The sequence below is a fragment of the Sapajus apella genome, unplaced genomic scaffold (genome assembly GCF_009761245.1).
Source record: "Sapajus apella isolate SASKATOON/1434 unplaced genomic scaffold, GSC_monkey_1.0 scaffold1, whole genome shotgun sequence".
Lineage (NCBI taxonomy): Eukaryota > Metazoa > Chordata > Mammalia > Primates > Cebidae > Sapajus > Sapajus apella.
This window is the reverse complement of record NW_022436941.1, coordinates 45,712,155-45,729,132: the sequence shown is the minus strand read 5'-3', so window position 1 is coordinate 45,729,132 and position 16,978 is coordinate 45,712,155. Positions and strand designations below refer to the sequence as shown.

The 16,978-nt window shown below is 36.7% G+C and overlaps 1 protein-coding gene across 2 annotated transcripts in view; it reads right to left on the bottom strand.

Annotated features, from left to right (window-relative positions):
* Positions 1-16,978, bottom strand: part of KIAA0825 (KIAA0825 ortholog) — a 461,146-nt gene that overhangs the window by 421,615 nt on the left and 22,553 nt on the right. For both annotated transcript variants that reach the window (XM_032271836.1, XM_032271256.1), the window contains exon 2: positions 10,287-10,434. The gene's annotated coding sequence lies outside the window, so the exon portion shown is untranslated. The remainder of the gene's footprint in view (positions 1-10,286; positions 10,435-16,978) is intronic.

The following is a 16,978-nucleotide window of genomic DNA, read 5'->3' as shown; positions in this document are numbered from 1 at the left end:
TTGTACTATATTCACTCTATGGCAAAACTAAATAAAACTGGGAAATGTGTAATACACAGCACGGTACTTGCTGTACCCTGCTGTACATAGGGCATGGGTACAGCAAGTGGCCAGCAGGGCTGGCATCACTAAGTATTGCTGCTACCACCATCACCCAACCTGAAGGAGTTAGCTGTACCTAACACCTCATGTCTGAGCATATTCACTTCATCAATAAGCATGCTTCAGGCTGTTCTTGAAAAAATTGTTTTAGCTTATAATCCTTCTGGAAAGGATCTAAAAAAGAAAAATGGGTTATTGATAATTTTATCACATGTTGAAGTGTGAGCATCATTCATTACACCGGCGTCTCACATATGAGACCACATCACAATTTAGAAGTACAAAGTACAGGTCTATCAAAACCTATTCTGGTTTATTTTTCTATAGCTGTTAAATAATACTTCATTCAAAAATGAAAAATCTGTGATTCATTAAAAATTATAACCTACCTTTCTATGGCATGACATGGAAAGATTTCCAGAATATTATATTATTTCATCTAAAAAAATTATAGAACTAGGCTGGGTGTGATGGTTCACACCTGTAAACTTAGCACTTACGGAGGCCGAGGCAGGTGGATCATGAGGTCAAGAGATCAAGACCATCCTGGCCAACATGGTGAAACCCTGTCTCTACTAAAAATACAAAAATTAGTTGGGTGTGGTGGTTTGCATCTTTAGTCCCAGCTATTGGGAGCCTGAGTGAGATCGTGCAACTGCTACAGAGCAAGACCCCAATAAAAAAAAAAAAAAAAAAACCAAATTGTAGAACCATATATACAGCATAATGCATGACAATATTTTTGAAAAAAACAAACTGCCCCATAATATAGTAAAGAATACACACTGAACTGTTAGCAGTGCTTATTTGTGGGTGGTGGAATTAAAAAGGGACAGCATAAAGGGAATTTTAATTCCTTATTATCTATTTTTGTCTGAACTTATTATAATGAGTGTGTCTCACTTTTGACACCTGAGAAGTAAAAAACAAGTAAGAATATAATAAATTGTTGATGAAAAGAGTCAAATTCTGTAAAATATTTGAAGAGATTTATTCTGAGCCAAATATGAGTGACCATGGCCCATGACACAGCTCTCAGGAGGTCCTGAGAACATGATCCTAAGGCGGTCAGGGTATAGCTTGGTTTCACATATTTTAAGGAGAAATGAGACATCAATCAAATATATTTAAGAAATACATTGGTTTGGTTGAGAAAGGTGGGACAACTCAAAGTGGGGATCGGGGGGTGGGGGGAGTTGTTCCAGGCTATAGATAAGTTCAAAAATTTTCTGGTGACAACTGGTTGAGTTTGTCTAAAGACCTGGGATTGATAGAAAGGAAATGTTCAGGTTGAGATAAAAGATTGCGGAGACCAAGGTTCTTTTGAAGTCTTTTTGTTTGTTTGTTTGAGAGGAGTCTCGCTGTCACCCAGACTGGAGTAGAGTGGAGCGATCTCAGCTCACTGCAGCCTCCACCTCCGAGGTTCAAGCAGTTCTCCTGCCTCAGCCTCCCTAGTAGTTGGGACTACAGGCATGTGCCACCACACCCGACTAATTTTTTGTGTTTTGAGGAGAGACGGGGTTTCACCATGTTGCCCAGGCTGGTCTCAAGTGATTCACCAACCTCGCAAAGTGCTGGGATTACACGCATGAGCCACCATGCCCTACCTCTTTTGAAGTCTTACAGTGGCTGCCTAGAGACAATAGTGGCTGGCGTTAGAGACAACAGACACAAATGTCTCCTATTCAGATCTTTAAAAGGTGCCAGACTTTTAGTTAATCTCTTCAGTATTGGGAGGGCCTGGATGAAAATACCTAGCTATGTTAATAGAGATTCTTTACAGATGCAGATATTCCCCCCACAAAGGAAGGCTTTGCAGGGCCATTTCAAGATATGGCAGAGAAACATGTTGTGGGTAAAATATTTTGCTTTTCTTCCTTTTCTCATAATGTTATCCAGAGTCAGATTAGAAAGTAAGTCAGGATATACAGAGTTAAATAAAACCCATCTGATGAGAATTTATGGTTTGTAGGGCATGACTTCCTAGACCCCTTAGATATGAATTTGAGCATGACAAAAAAAAATCAGAGCTTAGTTCTCATAAATACAAGGCATTAGCTAATGGTGTATCAACTGAGTGATACAAGTATCAAATGATGTAGGAGTCCTACAGCAAGGAGCTCCCTATGGGCGGATAGAGATAGGAAAGGCAAGCCCCAAGAAAAAGGAAGGTAAAGGATTTCCTAAAGGTGGGAGCCAGTGATCTTCCAAAATCCACAGCCTCACACGCCCCAAAATTGGAAACATTTAATCCCCCACTATAATGGGGTTCAATCCCTCACCAACTTGGGGAATGATCCACAGCTAGCAAAGAAAGGACTGCTGGGTGCGGTGGCTCACATTTATAATCTCAGCACTTTGGGAGGCCAAGGATGGATCACGAGATCAGGAGTTTGAGACCAGTCTGGCCAACACAGTGAAACCCTGTCTCTGCTAAAAATACAAAAAAAAATTAGCTGGGTGTGGCAGTGTGCACCTGTAATCCTAGCTACTCAGGAGTCTGAGGCAGGGTGTTGCATGAACCCAGGAGGTGGAGGTTGCAGTGAGCTGAGATCATGCCATTGCACTCCAGCACGGGCCACAGTGTGAGACTACATCTTGGGGGGGACATAAGAAGCCTCAGCCAGACATTAACTTGAGAAGTAGATAATGAGTCAGTCTGCTTAGCTCCTTCCTGTTCCACAACCTCATCTCTTACTAACTTGATTATAGCCAGTATGTAAATGTAATTAGGTCTTCCTCTTTTTAAATTAATTTTTTTTTTTCTGAGATAAGGTCTTGCTTTGTCACCCAGGCTGGAGTACAGTGATGTGACTATAAACTCACTGCAGCCTTGAACTTCTTAAACTCAAGCAATCCTTCTGCCTCAGCCTCACAAATAGCTAGAATTACAAGCATAAGCTACTGTTCCTAGCTCTAGTTCTCATCTTAACATTTCTATGTACTGGAATCCCACTCCTAAACCCCATTCATGCTACCAGCTGCAGTTTCATGGACTACCATCAACTGGGGGCCTTGGATTCAAAGTGATAACAACATCTCTGGAGCATAAATAGAACTGTTTTGAAGAATGAGAGCAGCAAATTCACGGATGAAAATAGTGAAAGATAAAATTGAAGAGGTATGCTACGGCCAGATATTTTAAGGCCTTTTTTTTCCTCCAGGAGGAAAATATTTGGACTTTATCCTGTACATAACGGAGAGTCATAAATGGTTTCTAACTAAGGCAGTGCATGACTAGTGTTTTACAAATATTTATAAAATAAAGTGTTAAGGTGGCTTGGTGTGGGGTGAGAGAACAGAGAGAGGAAGATCAATTAGGAAGATGGTTTATTAGTACATATGAAGGAGATGATAAATAGGAAGAGGATGTGGCATGAGGAAAAAAAAAAACAACCAATAGCTCTGAAATGACTTTCCAGCATATGATAGATGGCTTGGGGCCACTGGGTGAGGCAGACAATTACAGTTGAGACAAAACCAGGCCGCTGTTATATGTTCAGGCACAAACAAGCTTGGGCTTTAGGCCCAATACACCAGAGAAACTAAATAGGACATGTGAAAATTATAAAGTCATGTTAAGAGGCAAAGAGCTTATGGTTTACATTATTAGAAATTAGCAATGGTAAAAGCCAAAGTATGGTTCTCCCTGAGCAATAAAAATCAGTGTGGAAGAACACCAATTATGACAGTAGTGACTAAAATAAAGAGGTGGACATTGTCCACACAATGCAGATTTGATACGGAAGGCTTTTATGGTCTTGCTAAAGGCAGCCTTAGAAACCATTTATTACATACACATGCCAGCCTTTGGCTGAGGAGTGGGTGACTACTATTGTTTGTCCATATGGATTTCTGTAGACCAGGGCCCCAAGATAAACCAGGGTATAAAGATGAGGCTATAAGGAAGTGTATGCAGTAAGGGACAAATTATTACAAAGAAAAGTCTTGATGTTTAATCTGAATGACAGAATGGTAGCTCATGAATAGATTTTTAAAATTTAGGAGAAAAACAGTGGTAAGAAGGCATAGCAAATTAGTGTTAGACATAATGATTTTGAGTAGGCCATACAAGTGGAAATATTCAGCATACAGAGGGAGGTGATATGTGACAGTAACGCATGAGAAAGAACAGTGCTCAAAATGTCACACTGTAGTTCATGAGACTAAGATGCAGTCAATCATAATAAGGGATTATTTTTAATCTTTAAAAAAACCTTTACATATGTACAAAATAAACACAAGGGTCAATAAGAGAATTAGCATTTATAGCAGTGTATCATGTTGCTGTGGTTTGAATGTTTGTCCCTTCTAACACTGAGGCTGAAATTTAATCCTGAATGAGGCAGTATTGGGAGGTGAGGCCTTTAAGAGGTGATTGGGTCATGAGAGCAGGGCCCTCATGAATGGAGTAATCCATACATGAAATGGGTTACTAGATTAAAGGGTTAATAGATTAATGGGAGTGGGACTGGTGGCTTCATAAGAAGAGAAAGAGAGACTTGAACAAGTATGCTCAGCCCCCTCACCATGTGATAACCTGCATCACCTCTGGACTCTGTAGAGAGGTCCCCTCAAACAAGAAGGCTCTCACCGGATGTGACCTCTTGACTTTGGATTTCTCAGTTTCCAAAACTGCAAGAAATAAATTCCTTTTCTTTATAATTGTCCAGTTTCAGGTATTCTGTAACGAGCAACAGAAAATGGACTAATACACATGTATTAATAAAATTAAATTAACTTATAGTGAGTGCTGCTTCATTAGTTGGTGAGAGAAGAGACACATCTCACGTAAGAATCTATTTACTCAATAATGGCACTTTACATTTATAAATTATAATAGTTTTCTACTAACCTCCTTAAATATGTAAGGTGCAGAGCTAATAAATAAGATGACCAAGATTTTAGTTATAATTAAAAGAAAAAATTCGACTCTTCTTAAAAAAAAAAAAAAAAAAGAAAGCTGTTGAATTTGTTGAACAATGACACACTTGTTTAAGAGATGCACAGTGGGCCAGGTGTGGTGGCTCATGCCTGTAATCCCAGTACTTTGGGAGGCCGAAGTGGGCAAATCATGGGGTCAGGAGTTCGAGACCAGCTTGGCCAGCATGGTGAAACCCCATCTCTACTAAAAATACAAAAAAATTAGCCAGGTATGGTGGCGCACACCTATAATCCCAGCTACCTGGGAGGCTGGGGCAGGACAATTGCTTGAACTGGGGAGGTGGAGGTCTCAGTGAGCTGAGATCGCGCCACTGCACTCCAGCCTGGGCGACTGACGAGACTCCATCTCAGGAAAAAAAAAAAAAAAAACAAAGATGCACAGCAATTTAACACATGTGTATATAGACATAAATTAAAGCTTCACAAATCATTACTTACTCTTAATACTTGCTCTTATATTTTCTATTCATTTTTTTTCTTTTTTTCTTTTTAATGTTGCCTATAGCTTTTAAGTTGATTTCAGCATCTGTAGTTTGGCTTAGAGATTTTTAGATTTAAAAGAGCCATTTATGATCATTTTATAGAACCATCTGTAAAGCTATGACTGAAAAATCCAGAAGAGATATTTTTAAGAAAAGGTAAAAAAGAAAAGAGCAGAAAATTAAAGGTTGGGAGCTACTAACAGAGGGTAGGAAAAGAGACAAAGAAGATAAAGTCGGGTCATAGGTTGAACAAAACAGTATCAAAGAGGACAACATTGCAAAAATAAATGTGAAGTCAACAAAAGCTTATTTCAATACATATCTTTATCCTTTACTGCAGTGTATCTCAAAGTGTAGTCCAAAACTAATTTAAGCCAAAATACCAGGACATTTGTTAAAAATTTAGATACCTGGGCCCCATCCCAGACCTAGTGAACTAAGCTCTCTTTGGCATTTGAAAAGTTTCCCAGGGCATCCTTTTAACTAAGCATTTTTATCTCAATACCTTTTATAAATCAGCTTTCAAAGTGGTACTTTCCAAGAACATGCAAATTCACTTCACATACAGATATATTTCTGAAAAGTTGTTAAGTGACTACTTATACACCAAACCATTATTCCCCTGCAGACTATCATAATTTCAGAATTATGTTCATCCAAAGGAAACAAACTAGATTTGAGAGCATTCAGCCTTTAAACAAATATTCTTTATCTAATTTTTCTGTATTACTTATGTAAGAGGTTGGCCAAATGGACTCACGTACTCATTATTTTTACTTAGTTTAGAAGCATGTTTATTTAACATGCTTATTTAACATGTTTATTTAACATACTGTTAACTCATTCCATTTTGACTTTGAACTAATTTCACTAAATTTAACTGGTTAAGTATCATAATCAAGTGGCACTTAGAAGAACTCATGAACAGAAAAAGTGCCACAGGAAGACAGTTTTCAGAAAATACAAAAACTGAAGTTTGAGGTTTGGACTCTAACAGCAAAGACATCCCTTTATGTGGTGAGCTCTGCTAACAAAAACTATTTGTCAACTTCTTGCCAATAGATAGCCAAGAGATATGAGATGTGAATCCATTCAATTCAAAGATGGAAATAATAGCTAAGAACAACAGTAGTTAATATTTATTCACTTATCTCATTAGAGGGTTCCTTCTAAATCCTTTACGTGCATTAACTAATTTAATCTTTACAACAACTCTGTAGACTGTGGCTTTAGACCTCATTTCCCAGATAAGGATGCTTAGGTATAGAATTACATAACTTTCCTGAGATCCCACAGCTAGAAATAGGAGGTGAGATTCAAATCCAAGCAGCCTGTCTCCAGAATCTATACTCAAAGACAGTGGGCTACACTATGATTTTAAGAGAGTCTTAAATGTTGGAACAATTACTTGCCTCTATATAAATGCTTTCTGTTTATGTTTTGAGATTTTCTTTTTTCTGTTCTTTATACAACTGATTTTAAGATATACTGGGACTACCTTGCATCCCTGCTTATGTTTGGTTATTAGATCTCATTATAATGCACTTGAAATATGACAGGAATTCCAAAATTAGCATCAAATAGGAATTCAGCATCATACAGAAAAATAAAAATGAGTTTTAAAAGATATTTAGTTCTGAATTCAAGGCAAGAATAGTATAGTGGTTTACAGCTGTGCTTCTCAATTTTTCATGTGCCAATCACCTAAGTACATTGTTAAAAATGCAGATTTTCAGCAGCTCTGAGATTCTGCATTTGTAACAATTTCCTGGGTAACCCTGTTGGCCTGAAGATCGTACTTTGAGTCGCAAAAGTTCAGAGTTCAAACTCTGGAGTCACATTGCTTATGTTTCAATACCCGATCTATTGCTTACTAGTTGTATAACCTCCTCCTTATATGCCTCTACTGCATTTGTGAAAGAGTGAGATCATTAAAAGATTTTATTAGGATTACATGGAATAACCCATAGATAGTACATAGAACAGTCTCTAACACATAGAAAGAACTCAATAAATGTTATCTCCTAGTATTATTGAAAAATATTAAAAGCATATATTGTATCCCATTAGAAAGCCATTTATAGAATTGACTGATCTAGCAGAAACACTAAATAAAATGTCATCATTCTTTTCCAGGCAGTCAAAAGAACATCACTGTACAATGAAGGGCATTGAATACATAAGTTAGAATCACTACCCAGCTTTATTAAATACATAAATCTGAAAGTTCTGTAAATGAATTTGCATAAAGCTGGCTTGGTCTATGCTATTTAAAGAGCATATTTTGTTTCTTCGCCAGAAAACTTTTCTATATTGCAGGTACGCACTGAGTTCATTTATTTGAATACCTTCCTCTGAATTTAGAAAAAGTCAATAATAGTTTAAAATTTTTATTTAATGAAATATATGTCAGCACTAGTATTAATATCAACAATAACAATGATTTTAAATATTTTAAACAATGATTTTAAATATTTGTTCAAGGAAGAACACTGCTATACTTTTAATGAATTCAGACCATTTAATCAATGCCTTCACATACAACTGTACGCATATTCAAACTATAATACAATGCAGCACAATTACTTCTTGCCTTTGAGAACTGAGGCTTAAAAGAATATTATTTATCAAAAATGTGGTGATTTAATAATAATGATATATCAAAGAAGCCAATACATAGGAAAAGCAAAGTTAGGACCACAAATGAAGATAAAATTTCATTGTAACTTCCCAAATGAAAACTGTAAGAAATTTATTTCAACACTGGTTGAAAAATAAAGACATAAAAGGAATGGAGTACATTAGAAAAGAAAGACTAATGTTTACCCAGTCATTGATTAAAACCAGAGCCAGATGTTTTAATCAAAAAGAAGATGAGAGCTAGAAAGTGTTTTTGGTTGGTGGGTATCTTTAAGAGTCAGCAAGTAAAGGTCAATGGATAATTTGCCTATCCTTTTATCTTTTATTTTTTCAACACAGGTGATTAAAAAAAACCACTGTAATACAAATTCTATTACATTATTTTTCTAAATTAAAACTATATTGAACATAGGCCATACAGACCTGCTCTGTCAAATCATGACAGATAAGAATCAAGAAAAAGGGAGGGATCTGGGTGAGTGGTTTATTCTTTCCTCTCTCTCCTTTCTCTTTCCCTACAGATTGGTGTTCCTCACTGCTCCTTTGTCTGCTGTGGTGCTAGATTTTTTTAAAAATACACAACACATAAGACTTTACTTTCATTTTACTTCCTATGACAAGTGTTACTTTAAAATAATAAGATTTTACCAAAAACTCTGCATAATGATACTTTATTAAAAGGACTGCCAGATGTAAGTTTGCAAGGCAGGGCTTACCTGTACTCAATTATATCAAATAAGGATTCCCAAAATGAAATTAAACTTGTGCTTTTAGTGAAAAAATAAATCAATAGTGAAACATGGTTCTTTTTATCGACAGAGGTGATAACACTAACAGTGTATCTACAGAGGTGATAACACCAACAAGATCAAATCATTAGGATTAGAGGTACAAGAGGAATAGAATTTGAACAGAATTATACCAATATCATGTCTTGTTATTTGGGTTTAGATTTTTCTTAATCAAATACTGAAAACCAAAAATTTACTGAAAATGCCTAAACTAACTGTTTTCCATTTATAAATTAGCTGTCTCTCACTTCCAGAGGAGCAAGGAATTCCACTTCTGCATGACCTATTTATGCCTCTTAGATTTATCGCATGCATTTTTTAATGACCCCGAACCAAAGGAAATGTAGAAACCTATTTGAAAAGTTGACATTAAGGTTGTGACACCAACCAAAACAACCAGAGAATTTAAAGTTAAACTGACATACAATACCCAAATCAGTCTGTTATATTCCTAATTTAAAAAACAGTTCTAATGTGAAATCGTGATAGCATGTCAGCCTCTGCTTTGAAACTCCTGAATTTTGTCATTTGGTGTTTGTGTCACAACCTTAATATTATTTAAATATACTTTTTAATATCTATTATTTAAAAAATCTTTGAATTGAAGATACTCTAAAGCTTTGAAGAAGCCAACCTCAAAGCACCGCATTCCTAGCATGCCACTTTTATTAGAAGTAGTGCATAAAACATTTGCTGTTGACAAATCTAATTCATTAAAAGGTGAGATGGATGCATTTTAAAATAACTGGCTGGCATCATTATCTGCAGTGCCTTTTATAAATTATTCCTCTTTTCCCTTTTGACTGAACTTGTCACAGTTCCCCTTCAGAGTCTGAGTGTTATGCCTTATAGTCAATGCTTTCAACGTGTTTAGACAAGTCACAAGTTAAATAAGCAGTGGTATTTTATTTTCTAGAAATGAGAAAGGGTAACAGAAATACGAATTATTTCATTCAATTCATTGATTTTGAACTAAAGACAAGTAAAGTCAGTTAGTGGTGGTTTCATCTCACACAAAGAATTTAAAAATAAAAGTATACTGTTTGCATAGAATGGGGAATTTCAAAGAAGGAAACATAAAGAGAAATGCTGGCGGCCTTGCTGCAGTGTTGTGTAGAAGACTTGGTTAAAAGTTGAATTGTGCTTTCCCTAACACTGGAGATCAGGTAAATCATAAAGCTGACAGCTGTCTGGCCCACTAACTTCCTAAAGAAGAATGCTAACTGTATTCTCTCAGAGGCCAAAGGAATAGAATTCTAGAAGATTTCAAGGAAACTGAGTAGGCACAGTACAAATTATTCAAAATATGAAGAAAAACATTTCTTACCTAATTTTATTTCAGAAGACACTAAGAATAAACAGATCTTCTAACCCTGAGGAAGCTGAAAATTATTTCCTCACAAGTTGTCAGCAGAAGAACTATCTCTTCTTTAGTATCTTCGGCAAAGTTTTTTTCCAAAGTAGGTAAAATGTACCTGTAAAATAATTGGACAAAGCTTTATCACTGCCAGAATAGGATGGAGGGCATATTCCCATTAGTTGTCTAGGTTGCCAGTGACAGTACTATCATTAAATCATGACACATGGACTTGGGTCAAGAAGAAGAGATGCTGGGAATACACAAAGACATCCTGAAGATTAGGTACCTAAGAAAAGCTTATTAACAAGATGGTCCATAGATTATAGCCACACAGGTAATAGGGGCACCTTGGAGAATGCATATTTAAAACATCTCTTCTATTTTCACTAAAAATTGATCATTCCTAAAGAAATGTATCATGAAGAAAGTAACATGAGGTTGCACCATATAAAACAAGCAATGCTATTTAATCCAAATGCCTTTTTTTCCTGTTTAGTTACTATTTACTTTAGATTATTTATTAAAACCATTTTTTCCCCACTCTTCTGGGTGATCCTGTTGAAAACAGATTCCTGGCAATCTTGTTACAAATAGGTTCTGATTAAGTTGATTTGGTGCTGGGGCTTGAGATTTTGCATTTCTAACAAGGTCTCAGGTAATGCCACTAATGCTGTGGATCCATGCACTACACTTTCACTAATAAGCTTCCACCAACATATTTGTCTTTTCCTGCACCAAAGTATACTATTATTATTCTTGGCTATTGACAGTTTGCCTTTTTATATAATTTCAGAATCTTTTGTCAAGTGTTTGCACCTCCTCACCAAAACAAAGAAAGTTAGGAATTTGACAGATATTACTTTGAATTTCTATCAAAATTGGGCAAGTGTATAGCATTGAGTTTTCCAAGTCATGTGTAATGTATATAATTTTACTTATTGAGGTCTTCATATTACAAAATAATGCTCTTTTATTTTCCCCATAGGATTTTTTTTTTTTAAGAGATGGAGTTTCACCATGTTGGCCAGGCTGGCCTCGAACTTCCAACCTCAGGTGATCCACCCACCTTGGCTTCTCAAGGTATTGGGATTACAGGATTATAGGCATGAGCCACTGCGCCCAGCCTCCCGTAGGAGTTTTGTACATCTCTTGTTAATGTTGTATTTATTTCTAGGCACTCCATGTTTTGAATATCATATCTCTTTGCAGAAAACTTTTCCCTTTTTTGTTTATATATATATTATGTGTATAATTTTGGTAGGTTGATAGGTTCATCCAGGATATTTGATAAACTCTTATTTTTTCCTGTAGTTTTACATCATGTACAAATAATGGGCTTATTTATTTATTTCCAAAATCTATACTTTTTATTTCTTTATCTTGTCTTACTATAAAAAAGAAAAGCAAAAAACATCAAACAGTAAATGCATTAAATAATAATAATAATAATAATAAAAGACTATTTTGTTATCTGTGATCAGCCAAAATGATCTCTTGGTTACGTTAGATTGCCTAGGAAATGGATATGAGGTAGACTCCAATGGTTGCTTTCTTTCCTTTTTTTTTTGACAGAGTCTCACTTTGTCACCAGGCTGGAGTGCAGTGGTGTGATCTTGGCTCAATGCAACCTCTGCCTCCCAAGTTCAAGTGATTCTCCAGCCTCAGTCTCCCCAGTAGAGTAGCTGGGACTATAGGCGTGTGCCATTACACCCACCTAATTTTTGCATTTTTAGTAGAGACGGGGTTTTTCAGTGTTGGCCAGGCTGGTCTCGAACTCCTAATCTCAAGTGATCTGCCTGCCTCAACCTCCCAAATGCTGGGATTACAAGTATGAGCCACTGTGCTCAGGCTCTAATGGTTTCTTATAGCATTTACTAATTGTCCTCATATTGCCTGTCTTTATATGGTGTCTAGTATACAAATCCTTAAATACATCTAGTATACATCCATTATCCCAAGCTAAACTCCAGTTGATATTTAATCAGAAACAGACATAAACTCTCATGGACAACTTTGCCACCCTGAGAAATAGTTGAAAAACAAAAGGAAAAAATGGCATTATAATGAGGAAAATGGTTCAGTTCCATCTAAGAACTAAGGTGAGGATGCCAATGCAAGGAAGCCGTTACTGAGATAAAGCACATCACCTATACTCCATACCTGAAATCACAAGGTTTCTCATAAAATCAATACATAACTGAAATTGTTTTCTTGATGACAATATCAGCTGGCTTTAGAGCAAATGGTGCTTTTTCATAGCTTTCAGTCAATTAGTTTGACAAAGGAAACAATTATACTTAATATTCTACACACTGTCAATGTTGGTAACACTGGTTATTTAAGGAATGGTTATTTAAGGAAAGGCAAATGTGTGTGATGGTGGGATGAAGGAATGCATAAAGAAAGAGAAAGAAGTAGTAACTAAAATAATAATCACCATAATAAAAAGAGTTGCTTTAAAAACATTTCCATAATCTACTATAAACAGCAATTATGAAAAAGGAAAGCAATGTAGAAAATGTTTAAAAGGAGAAGAAAATAGGGCTAAAAAGCAAGTAAGCCTTACATTAAAACAGTTTAAAATTATATGAATAAAATTTTTGGTTAGGAAGCTCAAGCAGCATACATTTTCCTTCTGTCCCCAGATATCCCTTAAAAAGGCAATGAAGTTATATTATGGAGAGGAGAAATATAAACCCACAAAAATGGAGACAGTGAGTCATTACCACAAATTTATAAAAGGCAAGACAGATGAAACAGCATTCATAGAAGAAATAGAATAGAAAAGGCTAAACTCTAAAATGTGTGCAAAGAGGGCTGCAATTAAAAGAATGACCTGATATCCATGGCAGAGTGTGGAGTAAAAAGTGAGGCTAAAAAACACAATCCATTGAAGGTTTGCTCAAGAAACACTGAATCTCCCTTCCCTACCTTTTAGTGCAAGCTGCTACTTTGTAATTTTTTTTTGTCTTTAATTAAAGATCTGACTGTGGGTAAAGGGAAATAAATGAAAGCAGTGATGTGCTTCAAGACATGAATTAACTGTCCACAAAACTATGAAAGTAAGCACCAGCATGGGTACCCCTGCTTCATTCTGGTCTTTAGCTGACTTTAGCATACTGATCATTCCCCATCTGTTCACTCTAAAGCAAAGTATACCAGTAAAATCAGTGTTATCCAAATAATTTCTATGTAGTTTTATGTTTTCTTTTTTCTAATATGAATGCATAGCCAAGGACTACTTGACATTTGAAAAAAAAAATGGTTTTTCACATTAGAGACTGTATTAGTCCATTTTCACACTGCTATGAAGAAATACCAGAGACTGGGTAATTTATAAAGAAAAATAGGTTTAATGGACTCACAGTTCCACATGGCTGGGGAGGCCTCTCAATCATGGCAGAAGGTGAAAAGGTGGAGGAGCAAAGACATGTGTTACACAGCAGTAGGCAACAGAGCTTGTGCCTATGCCAAGGAATTCCCATTTATAAAAACATCACATCTCATGAGACTTATTCACTATCATAAGAACAGCATGGGAAAGACTCACCCCCTTGATTCAGTTACCTCCCACTGGGTCCCTCCCACAACATGTGGAAATTATGGCAGCTATAATTCAAGATGAGATTTGGGTGGGGACACAGCCAAGCCATATCATTCTGCCCTGGCCCCTCCCAAATCTTGGGTACTCACATTTCAAAACTAATCAAGCCTCACAACAGTCCCCCAAAATCTTAACTCATTTCAGCAATAACTAAAAAAGCCACAGTCCAAAGTTTCATCTGAGATAAGGCAAGTCCCTTCTGTCTATGTAAAATCAAAAGCAAGTTAATTACTTCCTAGATACAGTAGGGGTACAGGCATTAAGTAAATACACCCATTCCAAATGGGAAAAATTGGCCGAAACAAAGGGGCTATAGGCTCCAAAATATCCAAAATCCAGCAGGGCAGTCAAATCTTAAAGCTCCAAAATAATCTTCTTCGACTTCATGTCTCACACCTGAGGCATGCTGATGTAAGAGGTGGGCTCCCACAGCCCTGGGCAATTCCCCCCCTGCAGCTTTTCAGGGTATAGTCCCCCTTCTGGCTGCTTTCACAGGCTGGCATTGAATGTCTGTGGCTTTTCCAGGTGCAAGGTGCAAGCTGTTGGTGGATCTACCATGCTGGGGTCTCAAGTATGGTGGCTCTCTTCTCACATTTCACTTGGCAGTGACCCAGTGGAGACTCTGTGGGGAGCTCCCACTCCACATTTCCCTTCCGCACTGCCCTAGCAGAGGTTCTCTATGAGGGCTCCACCCCTGCAGCACACATCTGCCTGGACATCCATGCATTTCCATACATCCTCTGAATTCTAGGCAGAGGTTCTCAAAGCTCAATTCTTTATTTTTGTACAACCACAGGCCCAACACCATGTGTCAGCATGGCTTGAAGCTTATACCCTTTGAAGCAATGGCCTGAGCTGTACATTGGTCCCTTTTAGCCACAGCTGGTACACAGGGCACAAAGTCCCAAGACTGCACACAGGAGCAAGGCCCTAGGGCGAGCCCATGAAACCATTTTTTCCTCCGAGGCTTCCCAGCTTGTGATGGGAGGAGCCGATGTGAAGACTTTTGATGTGCCCTGAAAACACTTTCCCCACTATCTTGGCAATTAACATCAGGCCTCTTATTACTTATGAAAATTTCTGCAGTTGCTTGAATTTCTCCTCAGAAGATGGGTTTTTCTTTTCTATCACATCATCTAACTCCAGTTTCTAAACTTCTATGCTCTGCTTTCCTTTTAAAAATAAGCTTCAATTCCAAACCATCTCTTTGTGAATGTATAAAGCTGAATGCTTTTAAGAGAATCCAAGTTACATCCTAAATGCTTTGCTGCCTAGAAATTTCTTCCTCTAGGTACACTAAATCATCTATCTCAAGTTCAAAGTGCCACAAATCTCTAGGGCAGGGGCAAAATGCCACCAGTCTCTTTGTTAAAGTATAACAAGAGTTATCTTTGCTCCAGTTCCCAACATGTTCCGCATCTTCATCTCAGACCACCTCAGCCTGGACTTTATTGTCAGATGTATAGTTTGCAAATATTTTCTCCCACTCTGTAGGTTATCTTTTTACTCTGTTTGTGGTTTCTTTTGCTGTGCAGAGGCTCTTGTTTAATTTGGTACTATGTTAATTTTTGCTTTTTTTTTGCAATTGCTTTTGGCATCTTTGTCATGAAATCTTTGCTAGTTCCTATGACCAGAACTGTATTTCCTAGGTCGTCCTCCAGGGACTTATAATTTTGGGTTTTACATTTAAGTCTTTAATCCATGTTAGTCGATTTTTGTATATCATGTAAGTAAGGGGTCCAGCTTCAACCTTCTGCATATGGCTAGCCAGTTATCCCAGCACCATTTATTGAAAAGGATCATTTCCCCATTGTTTGTTTTTGTCAACTTTGACAAAGATCACATGATTGTAGGTATGTGGCTTTATTTCTGGGCTCTCTATCCTTTTCCATTGGTCTATGTGTCTGTTTTTATATTGTAACATGGTGTTTTGGTTACTATAGCCCAGAAGTAGTTAAAAATTGGGTAATGTGATGTCTCTGGCATTGTTCTTTCTGCTAAGGATTGCCTTGGCTATTTGGGCTTATTTTGTTCCATACAAATTTTAAAATAGTTTTTTTCTAGTCTCTGAAGAATGTCATTGGTAGTTTGATAGGAATAGCACTGAATCTGTAAATTGCTTTGGGCAGTATGTCAATTTTAATGATACTGAGTCTATCAATCCATGAGCATGGAATGTTTTTCCATTTGTTTGTGTCATCTCTGATTTCTTTCATCAGTGTTTTGTAATTGTCATTGTAGAGATCTTTTACCTCCCTGTTTAGCTGTTTTCCTAGGTATTTTATTCTTTTTGTGGCAATTGCAAATGGGATTATGTTCCATGCTTGGTTGTTGTCAGTGTATAGGAATGCTAGCAATTTTTAAATGTTGATTTTGTATCCTGAAAATTTGCTGAAGTTTTTTTTTTTTTAATCCTCTAAAGGAGCTTTTGGGCTGACACTATGTGGTTTTCTATATATACAACCATGTCATCTGCAAACAGGGATAGTAAGACTTCCTCTCTTCCTATTTGGATGCCATTTCTTTCTTTATCTTGCCTTATTGCTCTGGCCAGGATTCCCAATACTATGCCGAATAGGAGTGTTGCAAGAGGGCATCCTTTTCTTGTCCCAGTTTTTAAAGGGAATGCTCCCAGCTTTTGCCCATTCGGTATGATGCTGGCTGAGAAAACACTTTTTTTTGTTTTGCAAACATCAAGAACATTCTCCAAAATAGATCATGTACCTAGGTCATAAACAAGTCTCAATAAATTTTAAAACAACAAAATCATAAGAAAACTGAATTAAATTAGAAATCAATAGCAGAAAGAAATCTAGAACACCCACAATATTTGGAAGTTAAAGAATACATTTCTAAGTAACCAATGCATCAAAAAAAGTGACAGCAATATTAGAAAATATATTTTACTGAATGAAAGAAAAAACACAATATTACACATTTCATATGATGCATAAAAATGTTTAGAAAGAAATTAATAGCTATTTCAGAAAATGAAGGAAAGAAACTTTCCAACACATTCGATGATGACAGAATTACCCTGGTATCCAAGACAAAC